The 27,106-nt window shown below is 38.3% G+C and overlaps 1 long non-coding RNA gene across 1 annotated transcript in view; it reads left to right on the forward strand.

Annotated features, from left to right (window-relative positions):
- LOC117010530 overlaps positions 1-25,175 on the forward strand; it is a 37,989-nt gene extending 12,814 nt beyond the window's left edge. The window contains exons 3-7 of the long non-coding RNA XR_004420702.1: positions 11,919-12,024; positions 14,114-14,170; positions 15,913-16,194; positions 18,138-18,288; positions 23,469-25,175. This is a non-coding gene — a long non-coding RNA (uncharacterized LOC117010530). The remainder of the gene's footprint in view (positions 1-11,918; positions 12,025-14,113; positions 14,171-15,912; positions 16,195-18,137; positions 18,289-23,468) is intronic.
- The last annotated feature ends 1,931 nt before the right edge of the window (positions 25,176-27,106 follow it).

The raw sequence follows: 27,106 nt of genomic DNA on the forward strand, positions 1-27,106 counted from the left end.
TTAAGGGCCTGAAATTAATGTCATAGTTCCCATGAAAAAAGAAATACACCTCTATCTGAATCAGTTGCAAATCTCCATCTTCAAGGACTAAGTTATTACCATCCCTCTAAATTTACTATTGATGCATGATAAATTAAGTGAGGAATAATCTGAGAACAGTTTACATCAGGTCAACTTGAAAGCCATTTTCTTCCTGTGACTTGTTTGATTGTTAATGTAGGTGTTGTTTCTCCTGGCTGCCCCTTCTAACTGTTTCTTCCTATTTTCCTTTCTTGTGTCAGTTCCAGTAGCCGCTGACCAAGCTTGAACATTTTTCTTTTTCAAAGGACTGCATTTTTCTTTTTCAAAACCCCAGTTATTTTATTGCATGTAAGGTAAGTGCCATCTTAGAATCACAGACTTGTGGAACAATTAAGATTGGAAAAGACCTCTAAGATCATCAGGTCCCACACTGCCAAGTCCGCTAAGTCCACTAAGCTCAATTTATTTTGAATGCTTCCAGGGATGGCAATTCCAACAATCCCCAAGGTATCATGTTCCAATGCCTGACCATGTTTTCAGTGAAGAAAATTTTGTAACATCCAGATTAAAACTCCCCTACTGCAGCATCCTCTACCCCTGTCACAGGTTCCCTGAAGAAGACACCAACCCTCACCTGACTACAGCCACCTTTCAGGCACTTGTGGAGAGTGATACGGTCACCCCTGAGCCTCCTTTTCTCCAGGCTAAACAACCCCAGCTGCTTCAGCTACTCTGTGACTTATTCTCTGGGCCCTTCACCTGCTCCTTTGTCCTTCTCTGGATAGGCTCCAGCACCTTCATGTCCTTTTTGAAGTGAAGGGCCCAGAACTGGACACAAAACTCGAGGTTCTGCCCCACCAGTGCCAAGTACGTGGGGACAATCCCTGCCCTGGTCCTGCTGGCCACACTATTGCTGGGACAGGCCAGGATGCCAGTGGCCTTCTTGGCCACATGGGCACTGTCCTGATGCAAGTTTAGGTGCTGTTGACCAGCACCTCCCTTTTCTGATGGGCAGCTTTCCAGGCACTCTGCCCCAGCCTGTAGCACCGCACAGGGTTGTTGTGACCAACCAGCCTTATTCTTGGTGAACCTCACACCTTTGGCCTTGTCCCATCAATCCAGCCTGTCCAGATCCCTCTGCAGAGCCTTCCTGCCCTCCAGCAAAACAATTTTCTGACCAGAATTCCTCCTCTGCAAACCAAATGAGGGTGCACTTAAGCCTTTCATTCAGATCATTGATAATAAAACTCTTAAACAGAACTGGCACCAAATGGAACATCAAACACTGTTGTTATTAGCAGAAATGCAAATTCACTTTGTTTTAAAGTTACCAGTTCAGAGATCAATTCTCCTCTTCATTCTCTTTCGATATCTATTCTTTCCACTGTACTCAAAGCATTTCTAATTGTGGATATTAATTTGTTTCTTTCCCTGACTTCTTATTTCTTGCTTTCACAGTCCTGGGGCACACATTTGAAAAAGTGGCAAACTGTAGAAATCTTTTCTAGTAAAGCTGTGAGGTCTTTCTGCATTCACTGAGATCAGACTGTAACAATTTTAAATACTAAATAATTGATTTTGGAGGTTACTAAAAGCAGCATAAAGCAGCTTCTCAAATGTTGCCTCTTCAAAAGAAATTACATTCACAAAGGTCATCAGTAATTCTGTCATTACCTTGGACTGATCACTGTATTGTTGCTATACTACTATCACAATAAAAAGATTTAAAAATATCACATTCAGCAACTCAAAAAAAAAAAAAAAAAGAAAAAAAAAAAAAAGCCTGGGCTTCACACCATAATTACTAAAATTATGCATGGATTCATTGACTCTACTTTAAAATTGTGATGGCTTTTTGAACCAGAAAACAACAATAGAAACCTTTTTTTTATTTAACTATTTGTCTCATAATTTTTTGAAAATGAAAAATATTTGATCTGTAATAATAATTTTATTAATAATTCTTGACATTTTATGATTTTTATGTAGTGACTTGAAAAAACTATCTTCCGGAATTATAAGAAACATTATTGAGCTTATAGTTATTACAGAAATGTTCAGACCGGGGTTTTTTGTGTTCTTTACAAAAATCCTAAGTCTAAACAGTGAAACAGATCAAATCCTGAGAGTTATTCAGTCCCTGTGACTTTATTTTATGCTTCTTAAAAACCATTTTTTTTTTAGAAGAATAATATCCTTCAAAAGTAAGGTCCTTAGATAACGGGGAACTGCATATGCTTAAAGTATTTATTTGTTGCTAGTGTAGTTCAGGAATGGTATGCACTTGCACAGTGAAACTGAGTATGATCATATTAAATGAATATATTTTTCAGTTGATTATTCTTCTGTGTTTGTCATATAAATTGGAAAGAGGAAAATAACTTTCTCTGTTTGAGCATAAAACAAATTAGACATAATGGCACATAAAAAGCAAACCATAATCACACTCTTGAAAATGAATGCATTTTACAGGATATGTAGCCATTAAGGCAGTCACAACATTTTAAACCTACTCAGTTCAACACACCTGCAATCTATTCACTTTCTGATGGCAGCATTTTGTGAAGCTGGCACAGATAATTAAATAAATTGTAGGTGGAAATCCTAAACTCATCTTGCATGGAAATGTGCCAGATTTATCTTCCTTTGTCTTTAGTATTTCACTGAACATTTTCAGTGCACTCTATAGCCTTTTGATGGCATTTCCTTTGGAGATTGGGAGCTTTTTTTTAGTTTTTTGTTCTGAACACAATATTAGATGAATTTAGGAGTAGTCCATGGATGAGATAGACATTATATGGTAGTTTAGCATGACCAGGGGGCCAGGTGGCAAAGGTGAGAATGACCAATTTAAGCCGCTATGGTTGAATGTGAAGAAAAATATTGCTTCATGTCATTCTTCCAGAAATACTCATTTTGTTAGATCAATTCACAGCAAAATACTGGAAAGCCTTTCCCTGACAATTTCTTACAGCCCTCCAGCTTCGTTTAAACAGTTTAAGGGCAAAAATCTAGTTTCTTACCCCCATTTACCTCCCAGTACCAAAGTGCACAATTTTACATCACCTCTAGACATATCAGGATAGCTCCTAGCCACCATAAATTACTTCTTATTCAGCTGATGATAGTCTGGGAGTAATGAAGAGCATTTCCATTAATGCTCATTCTGAAAAATCAAAGATACAACTTTGTTCCTGAAAGACCATGGTCAGCTTTATGTCCTGGAGCTCACAGATTCATTTTCACTTTTTTCCCAAGTGATTTGCAAAATAAGTGAATGTGCCCCGAGAGTGAAAACAGAGAGCCACAGGACTTTTTCTACTTAGGTCAAGTCAGATTCCACTTGAGAAGAGTCAAACTGCACTCCAGCTGAACAGATATCAAGTTTTAGAATAAAAACCTTACATTTTGGAAACTCTGCAGAGCATGACTGTGCTCATGGTTTTGGTGTCCAAAATTCCTGGGTCTTTATAAGAGCTTTGATTACTGTACATGACTTCAGTGGAATCTGTATTTAGCCCTGGAGACATCAGTCTCTACACATGATGCTCCCAGTGATTGAAGGATTCCTCTAACAAAACATTCACCTAAATTCAGCAAGAATGAAGGAGAACCATTAGATAGATAGGTGGTTAATCTTTAGTGGGATATATATGAAATTACAGTTGCACACTAAAACAAAATTAAAAAAAAAAAAAAAAAAGAAAATGACCCTGGAGCATAGAAAAGGGATGGACTATACATAGTAAAGAACAGGGGAATAGAAACTGAAAAATCATGGTCAAACATTCTGGCCTCAGCACACTGGGAGTAGCATACCAGCAAAGAAGGGCTCCAAAATCCTTCTGATGTTATGGTTAACAGGTATTTTTCATGTTATTTAGTTTAAAGGTGACCACCTCCAGATAAAGAGATGTTACAGAACCTCTGCTGGTGTTGCAGACAGCTCAGACTCTCTATATGGGATTTTGGTAATCTCCTTATCTGATAAGAGATACAGAGAAAATCCTTCAAGTCTGAATAAAAAGGAATTTCAGAAATATGAAGATAAAGTGCTTTCTATCTTTCTCTATCTCAACTCAGGGAAACATTATTTGATAAAGACGGGATTTTTTTCTGAAAAAGGAGATGGAACTGTCCTTTATTTATTTCCTCATAACTTTACCATTAAATGTCAAGAACAAAATCAGCCTTTTTCAGGAGGTAAAATTCAGAGATCATCTTGAGGAGAAGATTAAAAATGACAAGGTAGAACTCACTGACAATTTTGACTCAAGTAATGACTGACTGTGAAATTTTTACTTCTCTGATATTACCGAGTCATCAAGGGTGTTTAAATTATAAAAAAACAATCTCTCAATGATGGGTGCTCAGAGAATGAAATTTAAGACAAGCAGTCTGTAGGCTGCACATTGCCAATGGTTCTCCAGAGTTTTTCAGGTGCCAGCCATTTTGAATAAACTACCATTACCATTTTCATTCTGACCTCTCTTGCAAAAACAGAGACAGATAACAAAGGGGCTAAACAGCAGGGCTGGAACCATGTGCTCTGTAAGGGACATTGTTTCCTGTGCACATGGTGGTGTGTGTCTGAAACCCGGCTCACAAAGCCTGACAAAGCCTGATTTACAGTCTCCTACAGTCATTTGGCCACAATTTTTATTTTATTTCCTTTCCCTATTTTGTACTTTGATCAACCTGAAACTTCTTCAATGGTTGTATTTGTTCAACTATTTTAATCAACTGTTGCAGGCAGTGTTCAGGTTACCACTCAACCTTCTGCAAAGATAATTCAGCTATAGCCCAGTTCCCCCACTGCACTTAAATACAGCAGGGACTATGGGATGTTTTACAATGGATTTTCTACTTAATTCTCTGTTGTATTTTCTGCTCTCTATTGATTCTCCTTTTCAGCCTGACAAAGGAGATATTCAAATGTTCCAACAGCAACTCCCATTCCTGAGCCCAAGCACATCTTCCTGCACCCTTGAACCATACACATGAACCCAAGTTCCCCAGGGCAGCAGCCAAGCACCAAAACAACTACAGTAATTTCACGACTATAAGGCGCACTCTTTTGACTAAAATTTTCCCTCGAACCCGGAAGTGCGCCTTATAGTCCCATGCGCCTTATATGATGTACAAAGTTGAGAAATTTGCCAAACCGGAAGTGTGAGCTGTGAGCCGTGGAGGGAGCCGGCAGTGCCACGGCAGCCAGGTGGAGGCGGGCCAGGGGGTCCATGGCTGCCATGTGAAGGCGGGGCAGGGGGCCCACGGCACCGCCCCTGCTGGGTACAGGCGGGGCCGGGGCCCATGGCTGCCAGGCTGAGGCAGGGCCTCGGCCAGCAACGGTGCAGGGGGAGCTGGGGGCGGAGCCTCGCTGCAAAAAAAAAGTGCGCCTTATAGTCCGGTGCACCTTATATGATCTAAAAAGTTGTGAGTTTTTCCAACTCCTGGGGGGTGCACCTTATAGTCCGATGCGCCTTATGGTCATGAAATTACTGTACTTTGCTTTCAGAAGTGACATTTTTAAAGTAGTATTCAGTTAGAGATGTATTTACTTTGAAATCATTATACAGCTTGAAATACCAAGTTTTAGCTAAGTATGTTTCCTTTGCTATTAGCTTTACGATGAGTGTTGCAATAGCAGCTAGTAATAAGTAACCAGCTTTTCTTGGGAAAATACCTCCCATAAACTCATAGAGAGATGGCCCTAAGCTCCCTGTGGGATGAGCAGAAGACAGTCACCTCCAGACCACGCTTCAAAATCAGTCCTAAAATCTGGCTGAACTTGACTAGAAAACCATTATGAGACTGCTTTCCCAAACTGGGCCGTGAAAATTCAGGATAAAGCAGTGAAACAACTTTAAATGTTGCTCTTTTAACTCAGAAAGAAAGGCTAAACAAAAATCTACCCAGCTGGGAACTGACAATGCTAGATAGAAGAAAACAAGATTAGATTTCAGAATATACTTACCTCTAGACAAAGGAAGATAAACAGCACAATTCCTGCATCATAAAGATACTAAAGAAGTTATTCCAACTCAAGTCTAGACGGCCTAGGAAAGTCAACAAGGTAAAGTTTTGAGCTGTCTTTTATCAAAGCCTGTTGTTGTTACTGGCCTGAGCTCCAGTGGAACACCCATCATTTCCAAAATGAGGAAGATGGGAGTAACCATATGACCACATTTCTATTGACCTGATAGAGGACACAATTTAGGCTTCACACTTTATGTTAACTGCAGAAATATAGGCAACACTTGGTCCATTATAAGCATCTCCAGAACAAAGCCACATTTTGACAAATATCTAAAGGCAGCATATTACAGTATTTTCATTTTGTGTAGTTTGCACAATAGTATTTTCATCAAGCACCTGAAGTACTAATGCCTTTGTAACCAAAGCACAGTCTAACAATTCTAAACTGTGCCAGTTTATCACACGGTAGCACACATCAACAGTCTCATGATTTCACCATAGCAATAAAATTTCCATTTGCAGACAAACAGCAAAAAATGACATACCATTGTTTTTAAGCCTGCAAGACATCTGACAAAAAGTCTATAATATTAACTCTATTATCCTCTATGTCATTTGGAGAAGAAAAGCACATCTTTGTTGAAGAGGAGTGAGAGCTCCTTCAGAAGTGGTTGGTGTTCAGTCTGTGTTCAGCACCAGGAACCAGCCCACAGTGAGAACAGTCAGCCATTGGAACAATCTCTCCAGGGAAGTAGTAGATTTGTCAATCCTGTGAGCAGAGACATGGTCTCAGAGAGCCCATATACAGGGTTTATATGTCTGCACGCAGCCACAGAGAAGGGCACAGGAAAAGACATAACACAGGTCTATTTTTGAGGAGAGTTCTGGATCTAAATGCTACAGCAAGTTCAGATCAGAACTCCAAGAATCACTGAAAGAAAAAGAAACTGATGCAGCTTTATAATAAAAGAAATGCATAATAACAATGTATAATATAATAAAAATATAATAAAAGGCAGCTTCATTACTGCCATTAGTGGAGTTACATTTCACATAGAATTATCACATCTCTTGCCAAAGAAGCTTGCATTCACAGTTGGAGCTCTTTTTCCAGCACTTCTGCTTATAATTTCCTTCTGTCATTTGCAAATACAGGTAAACAGGGGACCTACTAGGGGCTGCTCACATAGAAATGCCTGGAGCAAAAAATTCTTAGAATATTTATTCTGTTTGCAAAACACAGCTCGAATGTTCCCCCCAGCTGAACTCATTTTACAGGTATCTCATCCTTTCAACAGCTAGATTGAAAGGACATGGGTAGGAAAACACAACATTGGTTTTAGAAGTCCAAATGCAATTTTTGTGATGTCTCACTTCAGATATGCAGCTGCCCATACCTGCAGTCTGCCCCTCACAGATTGACCTTCAGCCAAATTGCTTCAGTGTTTCTGATATGACTCTGCTGCTAGAAAGGCACCTGCAATCACAACAGTGCTGTTGGACAATGTTCATCTAACTCAGAAACAGCCAGACTCCCATTCTGCACACGTATTGCTAGATTAGATGGAAAGATACACTCGGGATATGATATACTGAGAGCTGACATCTCTGTTTTTTTCTTACAGCTGAAGCAACACATAAAACTCCACATTATAATAGAAAATTAAATAGGGGCACTGTCATTTAAAGTAATAAATGCCTAGTTTGTTTGGGTTTTTTTTAACAGACCCTTGGGAGAAACTGATAAATTAATTTCTACAGAGTTATTTGCTAAGAAATAAACACCTGAAAACGGCAGGATATTCTTTTTCTAAACAACTATGCAAGATAGTTAAAAACTCATGCAATCTCAGGAAGAAAAAAGAAATGTTTATTGGGGATTTGGGAGTTATTTTTTGTTTGATTCCATAATCATCCCAAACACAAAAAAAGTTTGTTTATATATATATATCTAGCAATATAAGGGAAGCATTCAGATATTTATATTACCCTCTGAGTTATAGATGCATGTATATTTATCTGGTGTATTGTATTATTTTGGCATAACTTTTTACAAAATCTCTTCACAGTAGTCAGTTTACCTCTTTATTATTTTATTAATTGTATTTCAGGAAGTGAGACAAAAAAACAAAGACAGAAATTGGTGGGTGTGGCTTTTGGTTGGTTTTGCTGCAAACAGTACATGTTACTTTGAGGGAGTCTGAAGTGAAAAACTGCATATTTTTTGAATTGTGAACCATCATGCTCTGATTGTGTGACTGAATCCAGCTTTCATCTCCCTTGGAGTGGTTGGTGCCAGCCTTTTCCTACAATGGGAGGGTGGGAAGTAGGGATCCTTATTATGAATCATTGAACCTTTGCAGTGTAGGTGAAATCATTTTCTGTTGGAATCATTAATCTAGCTCTGGGATTCTTCTCTACAGCTTCTATCTTGTTAAGTAGTTTGACTTAGCAGAAGCTGTCCAGTTGAGTAAGGGGGGCTGGATTTTCATCCCTGTTTGCACTCAAGTCTAATGCCATGATATATCATAAGAACAGAGGGGTTAAGAGACATTTAGTACTGCCCTTTAACTCTCTAGTTTCTTCAAAACCAGAAATATGTCAGCATCTTTATGCCTTGGCACCTTCCCTTCATTTCTTAAACTTACCTCATGACTATTTCCTAAATCACCTGTTCTGATTTCTCATACAATTTCAAGGCTGAATGATTTAGGGGATTTGGGTGTGGGTTTTTTTGTTTGGGTTTTTTTTTTTCCCTGTTCTGCAGCAAATTATATTCAATTGATGTGAAAATCAAACACTCCTTTACAGACATCTAATTAAGCTCATTGTAAAATCTACATAGTGTGGCAGTTCCCATATGGAGAAAAAATACTTCCCAGTTGTGCCACTTTACTATAGTTATTGTGTAATAATAGATTCCTTGCATATCATAAGCCTAAAAGTCTTTGTGCTAAATCACTTTATATCAATGGCATAACGTGAGTATAGCATTGTTCCATCTGTTCAGGACAGAAATGTACATGCACTGAGCATTTTCACATTTATTTGTGTCTATGCAACAATCTCCTTCAATTAAGTGCAATACTCAAAGGAGTAGCAGAATGCAAAGGCAATAGATACTGAAACATTCAAAATGCAAAGGCAGCACCTGCAACACGTGGTATCTGCATTCAGGCTTACAAAGGAGATTTTTAAGTCTGAATTTTCTTTATACAAACTAAAGAATAGCACAACTTTTGTGTTCAGAGCTGATGTCAGAATTCAGCCAGCACTCACTCCGGTGAGATTCAGAAAGTCTTGTATTCAATGGAATTTTTTCAACAAGACATTGATAGACTTTTAAATACATTAAAAAGAAGGACTAAACATTTTTTGATGTTAAGAATAGCATTTGAGATCAACTTAACTTGCATATATCTTCAGAAATATGAGAATTTAATGAACTTAAACCCTAACCACAAACCTTAGAAACACAAAATTTGGACACACTAAAATAGGGAAATTTAATGATATTTTGACTGTACATATCTTAATTCCAAAACTTAGAGACAGAGACTTTCTCATACAAAGCAAGTTAGTCCTTGGAAACATAGATCTATAAATAAAGAATGAACAGAACAAAGAAAAAGTCAGAAGGTAATGAGCCTTTCCTTGTATAATAATTAAGGTTTTTTAAAATAAATTTTAGATGACATCTTTTGGCAAAAATGTTGTGCCATGGGCCCTGGACATGGTGAAATTCTCAGTGGAAGTCTGTCCCCTTCACTGGTGACTCAGTCCTGGTGTGCAGCTGAGAACTCTCTAAGATGTGCCTGTATTTGCCCTGCAATAGTGCAAGCACACAAGGAAAGCCAATTGCTTTTAATTAGTGCATGTGTTCTCTGTAAGTGTTTGCTCTTTCATGACCAGTGACAGCCTGGTAGGATAAGGTTTTCCCTTTCCTTGGTGTGGCTATTAGGAGGAACAAAACCTTTCTTTATTGTACTAGACACAGTTATACTTGACTTTCTACGACTTAAATCAGAAAAAAAAATCAAGCATTATGCAAGGTCTTCAGGTAATTCTTTGAATTAATCCATTAATAGGGGGAAAACTGATGTGGGTGATACACAGGAACCTCTCCTGCTGGATTCTGGTAATGTGGAGGGGATAGACCCACCATGACTGTTGGAGTCCTGCATTCTGGGATGTACAAGGAGAGCATGTGGGAAATGGGCTGGTTCCCATTTTCCCAAATTAGCCTGGGCAAGAATGAGGAAAGGAGAGATCTCATGAGTGTTTCCAAAAGCTAATGGTAGTTACAAAGAAGGTGGAGGTGCATGAAGGCAAAATAAAATGCATTTAACATAAATTGAAAGACAGTAAATTACATTAGTTATAAATAAAAAATAGTTTTAGAGTGAGGATGGGTCAGGAAGAAGATATGGGTGAAAACGTATTTTATATTCTTCTCTGTTCTCTCAAATCTTCATCAGAATACCAGGATGCACTACTGACCATTGTTTTCCACAGAGTTTAAGATTAACTGGTGGTGTTAGTGGTGAGCTCAAGTTGAAATATTATATTTATTTGTTTAAGGGCTTCTACCATCTCTTGCTTTCATTGTTTTCTAAGCTAAATGAACAAATTACATTCTCCTAAAGTGGTCTTGAGCTTCTTCCAGGTTTTCTTAATTCATGCAGTTCTTGCACTTTGTTTTGAGCAGAGCTTTTTTGATGCTTGCTACTACCAGGAAGATTTCTCTTTCTATCAGCTCTTAATTGAGCCTAAATGTTCCTTTTCACCAGTTTTGGTGCTCATCAGATCTCTTACTGAAGCCTTTCAGCTCACTGATATGGTAGTAAATTACAGTAAATTCACGAATACAAACCGCACTGAGTATAAGCCGCATCTCTGGGTGTTGGCAAACATTTCATTCTTTGTCCATAAATAAGCCGCACCCGAGTACAAGCCACTCTGTCGTTCGCAGCAAGGACCCACGTGCAACAAAGTTGCCAAATAGTAACAGAACCGCGGCAGGGCGGGATTGACTGACTCGGCTCGGGCTGTACAGGCTCGGCCTGCTCAGGGCTGCCGACGGGGCCAGGTGGCCCAGCCTGGCACTGCTGCTCGGTGGGGCCGCTCGGGGCTGGCTGCCACCTCTGGGCTCGCTCGCCCTGGCCTGGCGCTGCCCCGTGGTGGCAGGCAGGGACGGAGAACCCCCCGCTCCCATGGCAGGGGAGGTGGGCGGGGACGGAGCCCCCCGCCTCCTCCCCGAGCTGCGGCAATGGCGGCACGGGGCCCCCGCCGCCTCCCCGAGCTGCGGTGATGGCGGCACAGGGTACCCCCATCTCTCCCCCGGGCTGCGGGCTGCGGCAGAGGAGGGAAGGAAAGAGCTCTCCCTCTTCTCTCCTCGCCCCCCGTGCTGCCTGCAGGGAGCCAGGCTCCACCCGCGGCACAACAGAGTAACAATTTGTAACAATCATGAAATGCCGGCTTTTACTGGCAGGTGCTCGGCTCGGCACCCTGGCTGGCACTTCTGAGGTTGTAAATGTCAGAAAATTATTCACATATTAGCCGCTCCTGAGTATAAGCTGCATTTCCGGTGTGGGAGCAAAATCTTAGTCAAAATGGTGCGGCTTGTATTCGTGAAATTACTGTATTATCCATTATAATATTTTGGCCATGCATGCAGATCAGTGAGTAAGCTCACAGAGGGACCAGCAGGCTCCAACAGGTGAGCTACTAGGTCTGCTTCAGCCCTCTTTCATGCATACATATTTTTTAAAAGGACAGGCTAGGTGAATTCTGGCCATAATTGCTTGTGGCTTCACACCTTCGGCCACACCTGCACATTTGGTGTTTCCACTCACAATTTGGTTTAACACAAACACTTTGGGTTGCTTGTCTTCACTGTCCTGCTGAATCTCTTACAGGGCCTTTAGTGTTCACTGTTGTTCAACGTTGACAAGAACCTCAGGAAACATGAACTGCTTGGAGTGAGATGAGACTGCAGCAGTGGAACTTGCTCTTTGGGCCTGGGTAAACATTTCTCACCTCCTCGTGATCCTTTCATAGCCTGCCAAAGCACCTTTGCAGGGTCATTGTGTCAATATTTTTGCACTCACTTCCTGTATATAGAAATATTGCCTGTTGGTAATAGAAAGAATGAAGCAAGATCAAGACCAGTGGCTAAAAATTTCGACTGGACAGGACATGCCTAATTTGAATCTGATGATGAAAGATTGACAGACTACACTCCCTTTATCCTGAAACCCACCTTTCAAAAGGTATATATAATCATCTTGTTTGGTAGAAAGCTCTATGTGAAACCCAATGGTTCACTTTATTTGGTTGACTTCATAATTGAAAATTCATAATACCATCCTAGAATTTTGGGATCAAACCATATCTTGACAAAAGAGGTTCTATCCAGATTAAGGGAATTTTAATAATCCATTTTTCAACAGTAAGATACAATTAGTGAGATTTTCATCTATCATTTCTTATGAAAAATTCAAGCTTTTCAGGTTTTCCCAAACATGACCAGTTTATTCTACAGGTTTATATGCACGTGGGCATGACTATTCCAAATTTTTACTGTAGAGTAACACTATGTGGGCGTCCTAAGGCCAGCTTCCTATCAGCAAGCCCAGCACAGAAATATTTCCACAGCAATAAGGAAATTTCATGGTTTGAATTTAAATGCAGAGAAATGAGAGGGCACACATAGCAGGAGGAATTCAAGGCTCTGACTTCATGGTTATTAAAACAGCAATCAGCAATGGAACTTTAATCCAGGTCAGGTACAAACACAAAATCGTATTTTTGACTAATATGCTAGAAGATGCAGTATGGATTTCTTCTGGAAAGGACAGATGAAAGGTATCTTGCAAAAAGCCTGAGGGAATACAACAAACTAGAATTTTGTTGCTCTTGTTACTTTTCTTCAGGTTCTTGGGCTTTGTTCTGCTTCAGAGGCATTAAGGATGTTGAAGCAAAGACAAGGAGGGGAAATTAATCTGTACTAGTTTGCACTGTATCATCCTTTTGTATTGTACACTTCATATGATTTTGGCATCTGAAAGCTGGATTTGCTGAAAGATCAAACCATGACTTCAGAGCACAAATACCACCTGGTGAAAAAGGGACTGTGCCTTTTGGTTATTAAAGAATGGCCCCTAGGCCACTTCACAGACCCTCATGCAGAGGGAATTACAGCATGAGCGTCATAAAACTACCAACTCTGTATCATTGGAATAGGCATTGGTTGTACCCTGATTTTATTTTTAATACATATTATGCTGCTGCTGTCCAGTGACATGATTCTGTACCCTGTGAGTGAGTGGCAAAGTCTTATCGACTCCGGGTAGAAATAACTCTGATTTCCCGATTCTTCATAGAAATTGTTTCTCCTGATGATGTGATTTTAAACCTTTCTCACCGACAAACCTTTAAACTTTCTTCCTACATTGCATTGTAAATATTTAAAATGTGAAAATATGTAACAGAAGCACCAAAATTTGCAGTGTGTCACAATCCTTATTCCAAAAATGGAGTAAAGTTGCTCACCAGGGTATCCCAATCAAAACCAAAACAATCATTAGTCAATAGGATACCAGGAGCTTACTACAGTTCCATGAACTTGTCAATGCTCTAAGAACAGGAGTAATAATACTGTCCTTTGCTGGCAGGAAGGCCCAGTATCTTGAAACTAAGCATGGGGTTTTTTGGTGTGTGAGAAATTACAGTTTAAAAACAAGTCTTATATGCAGTCTGTTTAAAAAAAAAGTGGAACTATTAGGAAAGGTGTTTTAAATTCATGTCTCCAAGGATTACCCTGTCCCTAAACTACTAGCTGGATACCTTTGTTAAAGGGTGGGGAGTGGGGGATTGGAAGTAGAAAAAGCAGTAACAGATAACAAAACTTGGATGTCAATACAAATAGAGATAAAGAACAAAGAAAATTCTGTGTAGCATAACATATAATATAGGGTTTGGAAATTCTGTTAGGGATAAGCAGCAATATCCATGGTCACAGTAAAAAAGATATTGCGGTTTATTTAGATTTTAACTTTGTACTCTAATTTAGGTTTTGATTGGTAAATATTTCCTTTTCCTCCTCCTGTAGGAGCTTTACATAAGTTTGATGGACTACTATAGCAATTCTGAAGTACTGACACTGCATGTAAGTGTCTCTTTCCTTGTTAAGAAACATTTTTCTGAGTTTACCTGCCAGGCCTGCAGCCACTATGAATTTTTGTAGAAAGTTTGAGCATTCAGTTAAAAAATAACTAAATTTCTTCCCCTAGGCAGACTTCCCCCACCTGTATATATGAGTATAGACTTCGATATCTTCAAACTAGAAAAAACATATGGTAGGATTGGGAATTACTTTCAGAAAGTATTTAGCCTTTGCTTGCATTACTTCAAATAAAGTTCAGAAGAGGCATATATCATTACAGAGGTCTACCATTAAATGAAGAGAATAGCAGGATATTTTTAAAATGGGTGGTGAATCCTAGAGTGCCTACACATTATAATTTCATAAACTTCACATAAAATATTTAGATCCAGTCATTAACAGAGAGACTATCAAGCTAGAACAACTCTGATATAGCTATAAGGATACATGGAATTATACAGGGATAAAAGAAACACAAAACCAGAAGTAACCACCTTTTAGCCCTTCTCATAGTTTGTTTCACTTCATCTACCACTGCATTTACAAGGTTCTGCTGAAACTCTAAGCAGAGATATTCATATATTATCACCATTAAAAAGAAAAATAAATATTCCTTCTAAAGAGACACACAAGTATTTTTCTTGAGAGGTTCTGTCAGGATTCACTAAGCAGATAAAACCACTGTTTTGAACTAGGTTTTTCTATTTGAACCAAAGGTTGAAAAACACCCATAATAAAGACCCTCAGACATTGGTAGTTTATCATCCATAAATGCAGAAAGCTCAATGGAAAGAGCATGAACAAATGTCTTTAATAAATGGCTGCCTAAATTTAGTTCTCTAAGCATGTGCAGAGTATCTAATTAATTGCTGTATTTTCTAAGTTGCTGAGCAACAATCAGATACTCTTAACTTCTGCATAAACCATTTAGGCAAGGAATGAAAACTTAATGACTTAATCTTTTTGTTTCTCAGAGAGTCTTGGTGGTTTTACATATGTTTCAAGTTTTTATAGAAACATTTAAAAATAAGGCAATAAATACCATTAACTGGTGTGACTCGTTGGTGTGACAACAAACTTGCTTGGTTTTTTTATACTGTGCAAGAGTGAGAGAAACAGATCAAACAGCAGCAGGAATCTCAGCTGTATCTTGCTTGAGACTCTTACCTAATTTACACCTGCTCACTGACGGGTTTTTTTCAGTGTTTCACATTAATGTCCTCCAGATAGAGGCTGAATTCCAGTGTTTGGAGGCTTTTTAATGTATACAGAACAGTGGAATCTCACCTATTTAGACTTCATTAATTCAGACCCACTCAGATGACTTGCTGCTGTCATTGCAAGGAGGTCTGTGATGAAAATATTCCCATAAAATTGTTTATTTTGTCTTTCTTCTGGCCCAAATACTGAGTTTTGAAGGAAAAAATCATGTATCTCACTGGTGACTTTTTTGTCTCAATGGGAGTAGAATGCCCACTCAGTAAGTACTTTCAAATACAACAGATGTATATCTATTTAGATAAATTTGTTGGGCTCAGGAGTTGACAATCCCCATTACCAGTTAGCAAGATTTACAAAGCAGAAAATGTAGCAGTACTGCCGTGTAAATTTGCAGCCAAATCTCTAGTGACAGGAACAACCCTGGGAAGAACTGCATTGTGATTTAATATAGAATATCATCATTCCTGGCTGGTTTATTTTCTAATTGCTATTCATATATACATTATGTGACATTCTTTTAAAAGGACACATCTATGGTCTAATACTCAAGAAATTTACACTTCACTGTGCAGAAGGCAGTATTCTTCATAATGTCTGACTACTGGCAAATACTGAGGGGAACACGGTACGGCGCGCACATTGTGGAAGGAAAACTGCATCACAGCCTCTGGAGGACTAAGGCTGGTAGCATTAGAAAGGAAAACTCCATCAGTTAATGGCTACTGTGACTTCTTTTATGAATGATTCAACTGCATTTGTCCTCCACAGCATAAATCTTGTTGTGCATTCCCAGAAATCAATGCAAGGTAAGTACAAGTTATGTAAGTTGTTAAAAAAAAAAAAAAAAAAAAATTGAGAAGTTTGGAACTGAAGAGGAAATGCAACAGAAAAGTTCCAAAAATTTATTTCAAATTAACACACTTGTATTCTCTTGCTTCTCCTTGTTTTTCCTGTACCCCTTCCCTTTCTCCTCACCCTCTCCCTTTCTCCCTTTTCCTTTTTCTTGCCCTTCTTCATTTCTACCTTTCACTTCCTCCTCCTTCCTCTTTTCTCTTTTCTCTTTTCTTTTCTTTTTTCTTTTTCTTTTCTTTTCTTTTCTTTTCTTTTCTTTTCTTTTCTTTTCTTTTCTTTTCTTTTCTTTTCTTTTCTTTTCTTTTCTTTTCTTTTCTTTTCTTTTCTTTTCTTTTCTTTTCTTTTCTTTTCTTTTCTCTTCTCTTCTTGAAAGTACTTTCTGCAGAGTAATTAAAACATCAGTGAGCTCTCAGGAAAGTGCATTTCCAAAATGACTGAACTAAAAGTGTAGACACAAATGAGAGAAAAGGAAGGGAAAGGAAATGGAGATATCAGCAGCAAACAAGTGACATTAGAAACTTTGATATTGCCTTGCATTGTCATGAGAAGAATTTGAGCACTTAAATTCACTTTTGGCTGCCTGTAGGCTCATGAATTTCTAAGCAGGTACTCTTTTCCCAGATTTTCTTTTCTTCTTAGCATTTTTGGCTAACTAGTATTTAAACCAAAGGAGGAAAGCAACACTGGTACGTATTTAATGTCTGCCCACTTACAGAAAAGCTTAACAAAATTTAAAAAATATATCTATTAGCCATGGCCACTAATAATCCAGAGAGAAGATTACAGCATCATCTTCACAAGATTTCAACCCATATCATGATTCTTAGCAAAAAAATTCATGCTTGTATGTCAGCCTCCCTCCCTTGTTTTTTTTCAACTCCTTCTATCTAGATTTGTCAATTAAGTTTTAAGATGACATTTAGGAATAGTCATTTGGAGTAGCACATCTGCCATATAGATACTCACAGGACGCTTGTACTTTTGCAGAAGAGAAAATTTCAATTAAGTGGATTTGGATTAGCAGGAAGAGCTGTGGTTTACAGACATATTTTATGGCACGTATGGGGTCCTTGTCCCCATATGCACCAGCAATTGAAAAAGCTGCGTAAATAGCAGTTAACTAGCAATTAAAAATTACAGAAGTTCAGTGTATTTTTCAATTATTTGATGAGTTCCCAAATCTCATGTATGGTAAAACAAGAAGCCATTCAGCACAGCTGTGCAGGCTGAAGCTAGTTATTAGCATCCAAATGGCTATGACAGATCCATTTTGCTTCTTAAGTTCTTTTATTCAACACTGCTCGAATGAGTAGATATTTCATTGATTTATTTATTTATAACCACATAAATAATTTAACTAATAATTGTAAGTCTCCATTTTCCTTTCTAAACCTCAAATACAGTAAGTCCCACGGCTAATGGATAATTCTTAGATAATTCATCTATCCTAGAGAATATAATTACTCTCCCTTGTATTATTCCTATTATTTAATCAGTTTTCAAACATTTCCCAAAAAATAGGAGAGTTAATGAAAATTCAAATTAACGTAATGCCATAGATCACAGTAAAATTATATTGATATAGAGGGAAATGTATTTGTACATCCCTGGCTAAAATTGGTTTCTTACTGTTTGTTTAGAAAAAGGGTAAGGATTACATGACAGGAAAACTAAGGATATTTAACTTTCATTAATTTTTTCTTCCTGTAAGTTATGAATCAGGCTATAAAAGATATTACAAAAAGGAACAGAAATGTAACATTCTATTCTAAATGTCTCTAGATGCCTAGGCAGACTTTTTACAAGATTACTGTGTTTACAATAAGTTCTTTTGTGTTACCATCAAAAACATTTTCATTTACCGTCACAAAACTCTTCATTTCAAATATTTTTTCAGATTATTAGAGCTCTGCAATAAAACATTAACTTTACTTCAGGAATCTACCCAGCGTTGTCTTTCCCTGGAGAAAAAATCCTGTAACCTACATGTGTGCTTTAAGTCTGAGCCTAGTTTCCTAGTCCTCTGAAGGAGTACTGAAGTAAATTAAGTAAGTGGCAAATACATTCATGTAAATACTATTAGTGGAGTATTACATTACAACGTTGAGCAAAGAGATAGTGAAATGTGAAATTCATCTCTTAATCTCCCCCACCAGTATACATAACCCAAACGTAAGACCAGGCAACCTGGCTTGCTCAGGGCGTATTCCTGAAACTGTGGTGCCAGAGTTGGAGACAGCAAGGCAGTGGGTACAAGTCTCGCTATCCCTCACCAGCCTCACACCCTGTATCACTTGTTTTTTTCAAGAAGAAGCAAGAGCCTTTCACCCACCTTTTGCACAGGCCAGTTCCAAAACTTCAGGACAGGGAAAACATTTGTGCTTCTTGAAAATACATTTATACCCTGATAATTGCTGCTTGTGAAGGGAGGTTTCCAAAATTAAAAAAAAAAAATAGTAATTGTCGGGGAGATGGATGACAAGGGACCTGAAATATGAGTTGGATCAATGTGAGAGTGGAAAATCTGTATTAGCTGTGTCCCACACAGAAGAGCAGCATACACCATAGGAACTCTCATTATCACACCCTGTGGAAAAAAATCACTCATCTAACGAAAATCTCTGAATCCACAAGGTAAACGCGAGATTTCAAACGAGACTTAAATCTTACCCATTCTATCCAGTTTTGAGTCCACAGTGGGGACAAAGAGAAGTTTTAAGTCACCTCTGGTATTGCAATGGCAGACCCCTCAAGCTTCTTGACACAAATCTTGTGCTAACACCCAGTATGTTATCTAAAGGCATAACATGTGGCTGACAGTGGCTAGGAATCACTGAGGAACTTAATAACCATTAATCTGTGTTTTATACACAAAGGTAGAGCTGAAATTATACTTCTCTCATTAAAGAAAAACAAATTATCTCAGAATTTAACAGATAACAAAATATATGGTTGTATCAACCACAGTTGAACTATCTTTCCAATCTGGTAATCTGTCAAACTCAAAATACCATAAAAACCATGATCAGCTAAAAGTAAAGTAAAACTACTTTTTTGAGAATTCATAATTAAGAAAAAGCACAAGTAGCAACACAAAATTTGCAGCAAGCAGATTACACATGGATTTTTTTCCTCTTAGTAGAAGAACAGGATAGGTACCAAGATACCATCATAGCAGGGAAATGTAAACATTTGTGGAACTGAAGAAAAACACAGATTATTCAGAACCAGTGACTCAACCCGCTGCAGGCACAGCTGGACACCAACAGACTCAGAACAAGAATCAGACAAGCCAGGAGACCTTGGGAAGCAAAAGCTGTGACAGGACAAATCCCCATACTGAGGCCAGGTAGGTAGTATCAGACAAAACAGAAGCCACATATGAGCAAGCACTGAATTCAAGGAGTGACTGGAAGACGAGATAAATGGATCTACATTGGAAACAGAAATTGAAGCAAGCACTGCAGTGATAAGAAAGTACCGTATTTGGGAAAAGCGAAGCTCTGTGTGGAAATTTCAAAGGAAGAAATGGACCAGTCAAAAGCAGTGAGGGAAAAACTCTTACAAATGCGTACAACCAAAAAGCCTCAAACCTCACCCTGTCAATAAAGCAGATAAGGCACAGAATTCTTGAGAAGCCTTCAACAAACACCACTCAGCATCAGACTCTGCAAAAATAAGGAACAGACTGTAGTTAACTTAACGATAACACGAATCCAGGAAAAAATCAGAAGCACAGACTGCAAATTAACTGCTGAAAACAGAAAAGCAATAGACAGAAATGCACCAGCCGCAGACATATCAAAAAGCATTTTCTACACCTTGCTCATACTGAAAAAGCTGTTCAGAGAAGAGAAAAGAAATCCTTCCAAATGGTAACAGCTTTGAATCATCAGAATATTCCAACAAGAACTTTGCAATTACTGCAGCAACTGCAAAGGTGGCTCTGTCTTATAATGATTCTGTAAGGCAAAACTGCAAGGAAAAGCAGAAAAGGTAGATGCAAAGCTAAGAAAGTATAGAGAGATCACAGTTAGGCCAGTTATTCATCTCAAGGGCACAGCAGAACTGTGGAGCACCCCTTCACATCCTCAAGGGTAATGACCTCAAAACAGCATTTTACAGCCTTCCCCAAATCTCTGTTTTGGAATATCAAATATCACAAAACCACAACATTCCTGAAGTTAAACATTTTCATTATCATATGGATTAAATACATTTTATAATCACTAGAAATAGAAAACAATTGCAGAAAATTTTAAAATTTAAACTTGTTAAACTTCTGGACTCTGCTTCCAGGTTTCCTAAGTCATTTGATTTTGCTAGTCTAGTTTGCATCCAGTTTGTCATGACAGTCATTCTTAGCTAGCCAGGCTTTTTAGTGTGCAGTTACCTGCTTTATCACCAAAGGAAAAGAAAAATAAATCATATAAAATAGGCAAAGGTTGGCCATTATATATATCAAGTGTCATGGCAAAACTCTGAATATTCAGCAGTTAACTGACTTTGATTCTTACAATATCTATCAGAGGCTACCCTAGTATTGCAGTAGACCTTAAAGACAAGTACATATCTTAACACAGAGAAAACTATGGTGTGTACAATTTCACTATATTCAGATACATCTCATAGTGCACTTCTGCATTTTTGTAAAATAGAGAAAGATACAAAAAGATTGATTAATTATTTAGCTGAAATCTATTGATGACCTCTGATGACCACTGAAAATTTCCCTCCAGTCTCACACATACTGCTTTGCCCTTTAATCATATTCATTATTAAGGGGGAGTTGAAAATAAAAATTATGTAAAATAACCCAATCCCATCTTTTGCTGAACATAGGTACTTGTTTTGAGTTTGCCAAACTAATACTGCAGAAAGATCTTCTCTGCCTTTTCTAAGTATAATAACCACATTGTCCTAGTTTGGAGGACAGGTGTCTGCTAAGAAAGGCAGGAACCTCTCTTTGAAATGGAAAATGTAAAACCCTTCCCCCAAAATTATTATAATTTTGAAATCAAACGGCTCTCAGGCAAAGATATGGGAATTAGGAATAACAGTTCTCTACTAGGGAAATTCAAATAGAAATACAGTACTACAAAGAAACAAACTCCAAACCCTGACAAAGTCAGAGTACAACCTGACACCCCATCAGGCAGAGTGTTGGAAGTAGTTCTATTAAATGGTGGCTGCATCCTCCTGCAGTGACAGATGTGATTCAGTTGAAGCAGTGCTCCTGTAGAAGATGCAGTTTTCCTTCTGGAGGTCCAGTGGTGATGTGGAGAAATCCAGCTTCCCTCTGGAGTCCAGTGGAGAAGTGGGGGCTACCTTGGTGTCCCCCACACCTCTGTTTTTATCTTGGTAAGAAATGTTGGGCTCTTCCCCCTGGCTGGAGTAACTTCCAATGGGATGCAGTAATTTTATCAGTCACACAGTGGGACTCAATGGGCCATTAGCAGAAAATTACTCCCTGAAGGAAGGATGGGTTGTAAAAAGATAAAGAACAATGTCCTGCCTGGTTTCAATGGATGGCCCATTAGGAGAACATCTCCTGCAGAGATAAGGATCACTGCCCCCACCCTCAACAGATGGTGATGGAACAGATACCTTTTATCACACTCTGTATTGTAACCCAAGACACACGTGTATAATTTCTCTCTGGAACTCTCATCTATACATTATAAGGTACTCAGAATGAGTATTGCAGTGGCTTCAAACAGAAAAAAAGTTAGTGAATCTTTTCCAAGCAAAGAAGCACTAATATGGGCAAGCTGTAAAGTCAGGAAATGAAGCAAAGAAGTATAAAATCATTGGTCGTCAGGCAGCTGAAGAAGTTAAAATACACAAAGGATCTGATACAGCTCCTTCAAGCATAAGACTATCAGCCTGGCTTCTAACATCCCCAGTCTTCTCCTTTCTTTGAAGCACCTGACAAGAAACTGCTGATCCTTGTGGGGTGATTTGCAGTTCCCATCAAGCCTGACATCTGTATCACAAACTTAGATAAGGACTCAGTCCACAGAGTCCACAAAAATGGCCAGAAGCTGCCAGAGGCTCCCAACCAGTACCAAAGAGGAATAGATTTGCAGCAATGCAGGACAACGGCAAGTCTCTATATTGTGATAGGAGTTTCCTAATCAGCTGATAACTGCGCCAAAGTCTCACGCTCTGCCATTGCACTGCACTTTATCTAGCTGCATTTTTCCTTCATGGAAGCATACCTGGGAGCATCTTTTTCCCAGTATTCAAAAAAATACTGCAACATTTTGAGAGGCCATATAAAAGAACATTTGTAATTGACATTATACTTAGTGCACACTCATAAAGGTGCAGCAAAATTCTAGGTGGATTGAAGATGAGGATAACTTTTCCCTCACTAAATTCACTTGGTGCAGTAGGTATTTTGGTTAAATTATCTTTTCTGGTGTTTTCAATTTGAGTCTGACAAGAGTGTGAGCTTTTGCTTATGTGTGTGCATGAATTATGTTTATGGTAAGTGTTTCCTTTCCTCATAAAATTGGAAAGCTGAATTAATATTCATTACAAGGTAATAGGAACAAATAGCACAAAATATTTTGGAATGTTAATTTAAAACACAGCTGCATATAGGCTGCAAGTTTTTGTCCCTGATTGGTCCTTTGTTTTCAAGTTCCAAATTCTTTGAAATAGGAAAGTACAGCTCCACAAAAGCAGTAATATTCACTTTGCCTATTGCAAGACCTTGATTTGTGTGTGCCATCCTGTCAACATGGAGCCTGTTGAAAGAAATACAACACAGTAGACCTTGATAGAAGCTCAGAAAGCACTTTGTCATTGTCTAGCAGGGTAAAATGAGCAAATGTACCATCATCTCTGACTACCTTTTTCATTATAATTAAATTGTAATTAATGGGGTAAAAGGTGGGGTCATCTTTCTGAAGGCAATGAATTTTCCTAAGACTTACTATGCTATATAAGTTAAGATTCATCAGGGAATCTCTAGCTAATGGAAAGATGAAAAAAAGGGGCAAAATAGATTTATTTTATAGTAGCAGACATGCATGCATACACACCAGTTGCATTATCTGTTTTTATTTTCCTGAACTCTTGGCAAGCATCATAATACAAAGAAAGTAAAAGTGATAGCAGCCCAAGGCTTTTATTTTGAGTGGGAAAAAAAAAACCGCACAGCTAAATTTTACAAAACAGGTGTTACTTATAGTCCTTTTTTTCTTTTATTATTTTACAGGATACTGATGCTTGGGTTAAAATTTTGGTGCAGAGCTGAAACAGGCAGTCATGCACACTGATCAGAAATGAGAGAGCTGTGACTAGGCACAGCCATCAGTGTGGTTTTGGTGCATTATCAAGGAGAAACAAGCTATGAATGCCATCTGCTGGAGAAGGGCTTGCCAGGCCCAGTTGATGATGCCTCACAACAGCTTTGGGCTGGGGAACAAGTGTCTGAGACTGATCATCATAGCAATTTTTTCCATCAGCTCTGTCAGCAGAAGCAAGAGTCGATGCTTATTTTGAGGGAATTGGTCCATCCTCCTTCTTTTTCAGCACTTTCTTAAAATTCAGTATTATGCAAGGAATTTTTGCTTTTGTGTAATGGGGGTGGACTGGTTGAGTAATAAGAAGGGAAAAGAAAATGCAACAAAATGTATTCTGTTGTTTGTGGCTGGGGTATGAAGATATGAACAACTATTCTATTCATCACCATACACTTCTGTTGACACAGGTCTGTCATCACACTGAGGTGAGACCTCTGAGGAGAACAATCTCTGCACCCACTGTATTAGAGCTGGTCCAGGATGCAATGAGTTCAGTATTCTGTAAAAAGCACTTTAGGACTTGCTGCTTTCTTTAGTTCTGGAATGAAAGGCACCATGCTGAAAATTTTCAGGAGTTATGAATTAGTTTGATCTGGTCAGCCAGAGTCCTTTTAAATTAGTAGAGAAATCAGGTTTTTGAAGAGAAAGATAAATTCAAATATCTGTCATAGGATGGGACAAACAACCCTGTAGGTTATTGACTAGAGTGTCTGTTATGTAAGTTGCTTAGCTGATTTCAGCTATCCAGTTAGTACTTTAAAACAAATCCTACTCTACCAATAATTCTCTCATTGAAATCAGCAGGAATTTTTTGGAGTTGACTGTAAGTCATTATAGCATGGTTTGACTAGCCTAAAGGTATTGTTAAGTATTCTTACTGAATAAATTACTTTATTAATTTCACCTTCATAAAGATACATTGCTGTCTCAAAGGATAAGGACAAAGGATTCAGCAACCAGTGCTCCATGGGATAGTTATGGACATCACAGTTAACATAGGAATTTGAGGTCCCTGCTTACCCTTACTGCCTTGGTCATAGAACAGTAGATTTGGACATGGTTGCATTCTCTAGCAGTAAATTCATATTCATTCAGTGAGAGGAAAGACACAAAATCCAGGCACTTTGCTGAATTAAGAAAGATTCAGGCTTACATCTCACCTCTGAGCTCAGCAGACCCAGGCTTTAGTGCTTCTGACAATTACAATCCAGGGCAGCTCCCTCTTTCTGTTCTGTTTCGTATCTCCCCACCCAAGCACTTTGTGCTCCCTGCACCCTAAATCCAGTCTGCATCATACAAGTCTTTCCAACTAACTAATATGATTCAGTAAGAAGTCATTGAAACATTCCTCTTTCCCTTCATATAACTACATACAAAAGGCTAGCTAGCCCAAAGTAGCTGAGTTTTGGTGATTTCAGCACTGGTCCTATACAGGATTTGAAAATGGGAATATAAAGGGACTCTCTCAATCTAAGCACAGTGAGAGTTGAGAGGATGGAATGATCAGTACATTTCAGCTGTATTCTGAAGAGCAGTAGAGTCTGAATCTCCTTCTGATTTGCTGTGGTGATTGCTTCCCCAGCAGGAGGTCTCAAGAGCTGTGTAAGATACTATGAAGCCCCCAGACAGAGGTGAGAGTCAGCCTCCGTTGAATTGAAAGCGGGAAAAGAGCTCTACTAATAATAAAAAAAAAAAAAATTAAAAATAATAAAAATAAAAATAAAAATAAAATAAAAAACCACAAAGCCCCAGAAGACCAAGAAGACCAAGAAGATAGATGAAAAATGAGCAGAAAGGTGAGATTATCTGTCTTGGGGATATGAAGCAGTATATTAATCTTAGCTAAGCTAAGTCAGCACAGACAACTTGTTGAGCCTACAAATTAGCCTCAGGTTTTGTCTGATGATTGATGTAGCTCTGTTGGTATCCCAATCAACTATCCAACATCTGCATCTCATGACCCATTTAGGTTAGTTTGAGCTTTCTAGTACAGATGTTGTTATGCAGCAAGACAGTCCTAAAATGAACTTATCCAAGGGCAAAATGAGAGACTATTGAAGGCATTTTCAGACATACAGATTCACTGAAAGAAACCAGTTATGTTTCTTTACATATTTGAGAGAGCTACAAGCAGAGAAGCTGCCTAAGGCTGTTAGCACATCAAGGCTAGGTCATGCAGAGGTAGAAGTATTTAATTTATTGTAAGAAGACATACCAAATTCTGAATTTTATGGCATACGTATTTTAGCTAAGAAAAAGTATGAAGCAAGAGCTACAAATCCAGTACTTGAAGGTGGTGCTTGCTTACTTCTGGACAACTATTTGGATTAAAGGGCAAAGATGTTATTTGCTTCTGCTGTGACAAAAAAGATTTCTTATACGATTTAGTAATTACAAGAAAAAAAAAATAAATTTTATATGATTGTCTTTGTAGTAGAACCAAAAAGTTCTGTGAGGTGTCATGTCATGTAGCAACTACTCCTTTCATTTTAAAAAATTGCATTAAGAATTTTAAGAATCAGAGGAGATCAAGTGCAAACTATGTAATAATCTCATTCATTTAGAGCAGTTCTTGTTACACGAGTCCAGATTTTTATTGGCTTTACAGCTGAGTGAAAAACAGACACATTGGTGAGGGATAATTTTAAAATATTTTTATGCGAGCAATTTTTAATTCTGCTTTACAAAACCCATCCTTTTTGTCCTAGAAATAGGGAAAAGACTTCCAAAATTTTGCAGAGTTTTGTGATAACAAATGTGAAGAGACCATTTATATGTTCTTACTGTGCACGTGATTAAGTGTTTAGTATTCTCCACCAGCCACTGCTTCTTAGCTGATCTATAGTTAGTAAATGAAGTCACAAAGTGTCTAATTAACTACCATGACACTTTGAATCAATATATATGTATGTGCACACATATTTATGCATCAATTTTTGTGACAGCTGCTTATTTTGCTATTGGCTGTTTAATGATTATGATTCTCAGTTTAGATCTTTTCAGTCCCTCCTTTATAAAAGACATGTGTGAACTTAAAGTATAAATTTTTCTTTCTCTGTCACTACCTTAACTTACTCCTTTCCTAGTGAGATGCTTCTGATACTTTCATCAGACACTTCTGTTGCTTTCATCAGAGGATTGGCACAAAGTTTGGATGCAAAATTTTTGCAATGCTGGATTATAGCCTATGAGAAACCAAGGTATCTAAAAACTCCAAACAGCAGAGGCTAGAGGAGAATATAAGATGTGCTTACCCAAGAATGCTGCTGTTAATGATGCAGATTGTTGAGGCTTTTTTGACCAGTGGTGCTTTTTTTTTAACTGCATGCAAGTCATTAAAAGCACCCAAAAGTAATGTAAAAGCATGCTTTCAAATCAATATGAGCATTTATTTATTCATTTCAGTGTAAGAAATATTGAAATAAGATTCTTCATGCAGCAAATTAGGGATCCTAACACCATAATTCAAAGGGCATCTAATTATGGACAGCCACCCTATATTAAATACAGCTGCATTTCTTGTCCAAGTTATTCTCTTGATTCTCTCCTC

Source organism: Catharus ustulatus, chromosome Z (assembly GCF_009819885.2).
Source record: "Catharus ustulatus isolate bCatUst1 chromosome Z, bCatUst1.pri.v2, whole genome shotgun sequence".
Lineage (NCBI taxonomy): Eukaryota > Metazoa > Chordata > Aves > Passeriformes > Turdidae > Catharus > Catharus ustulatus.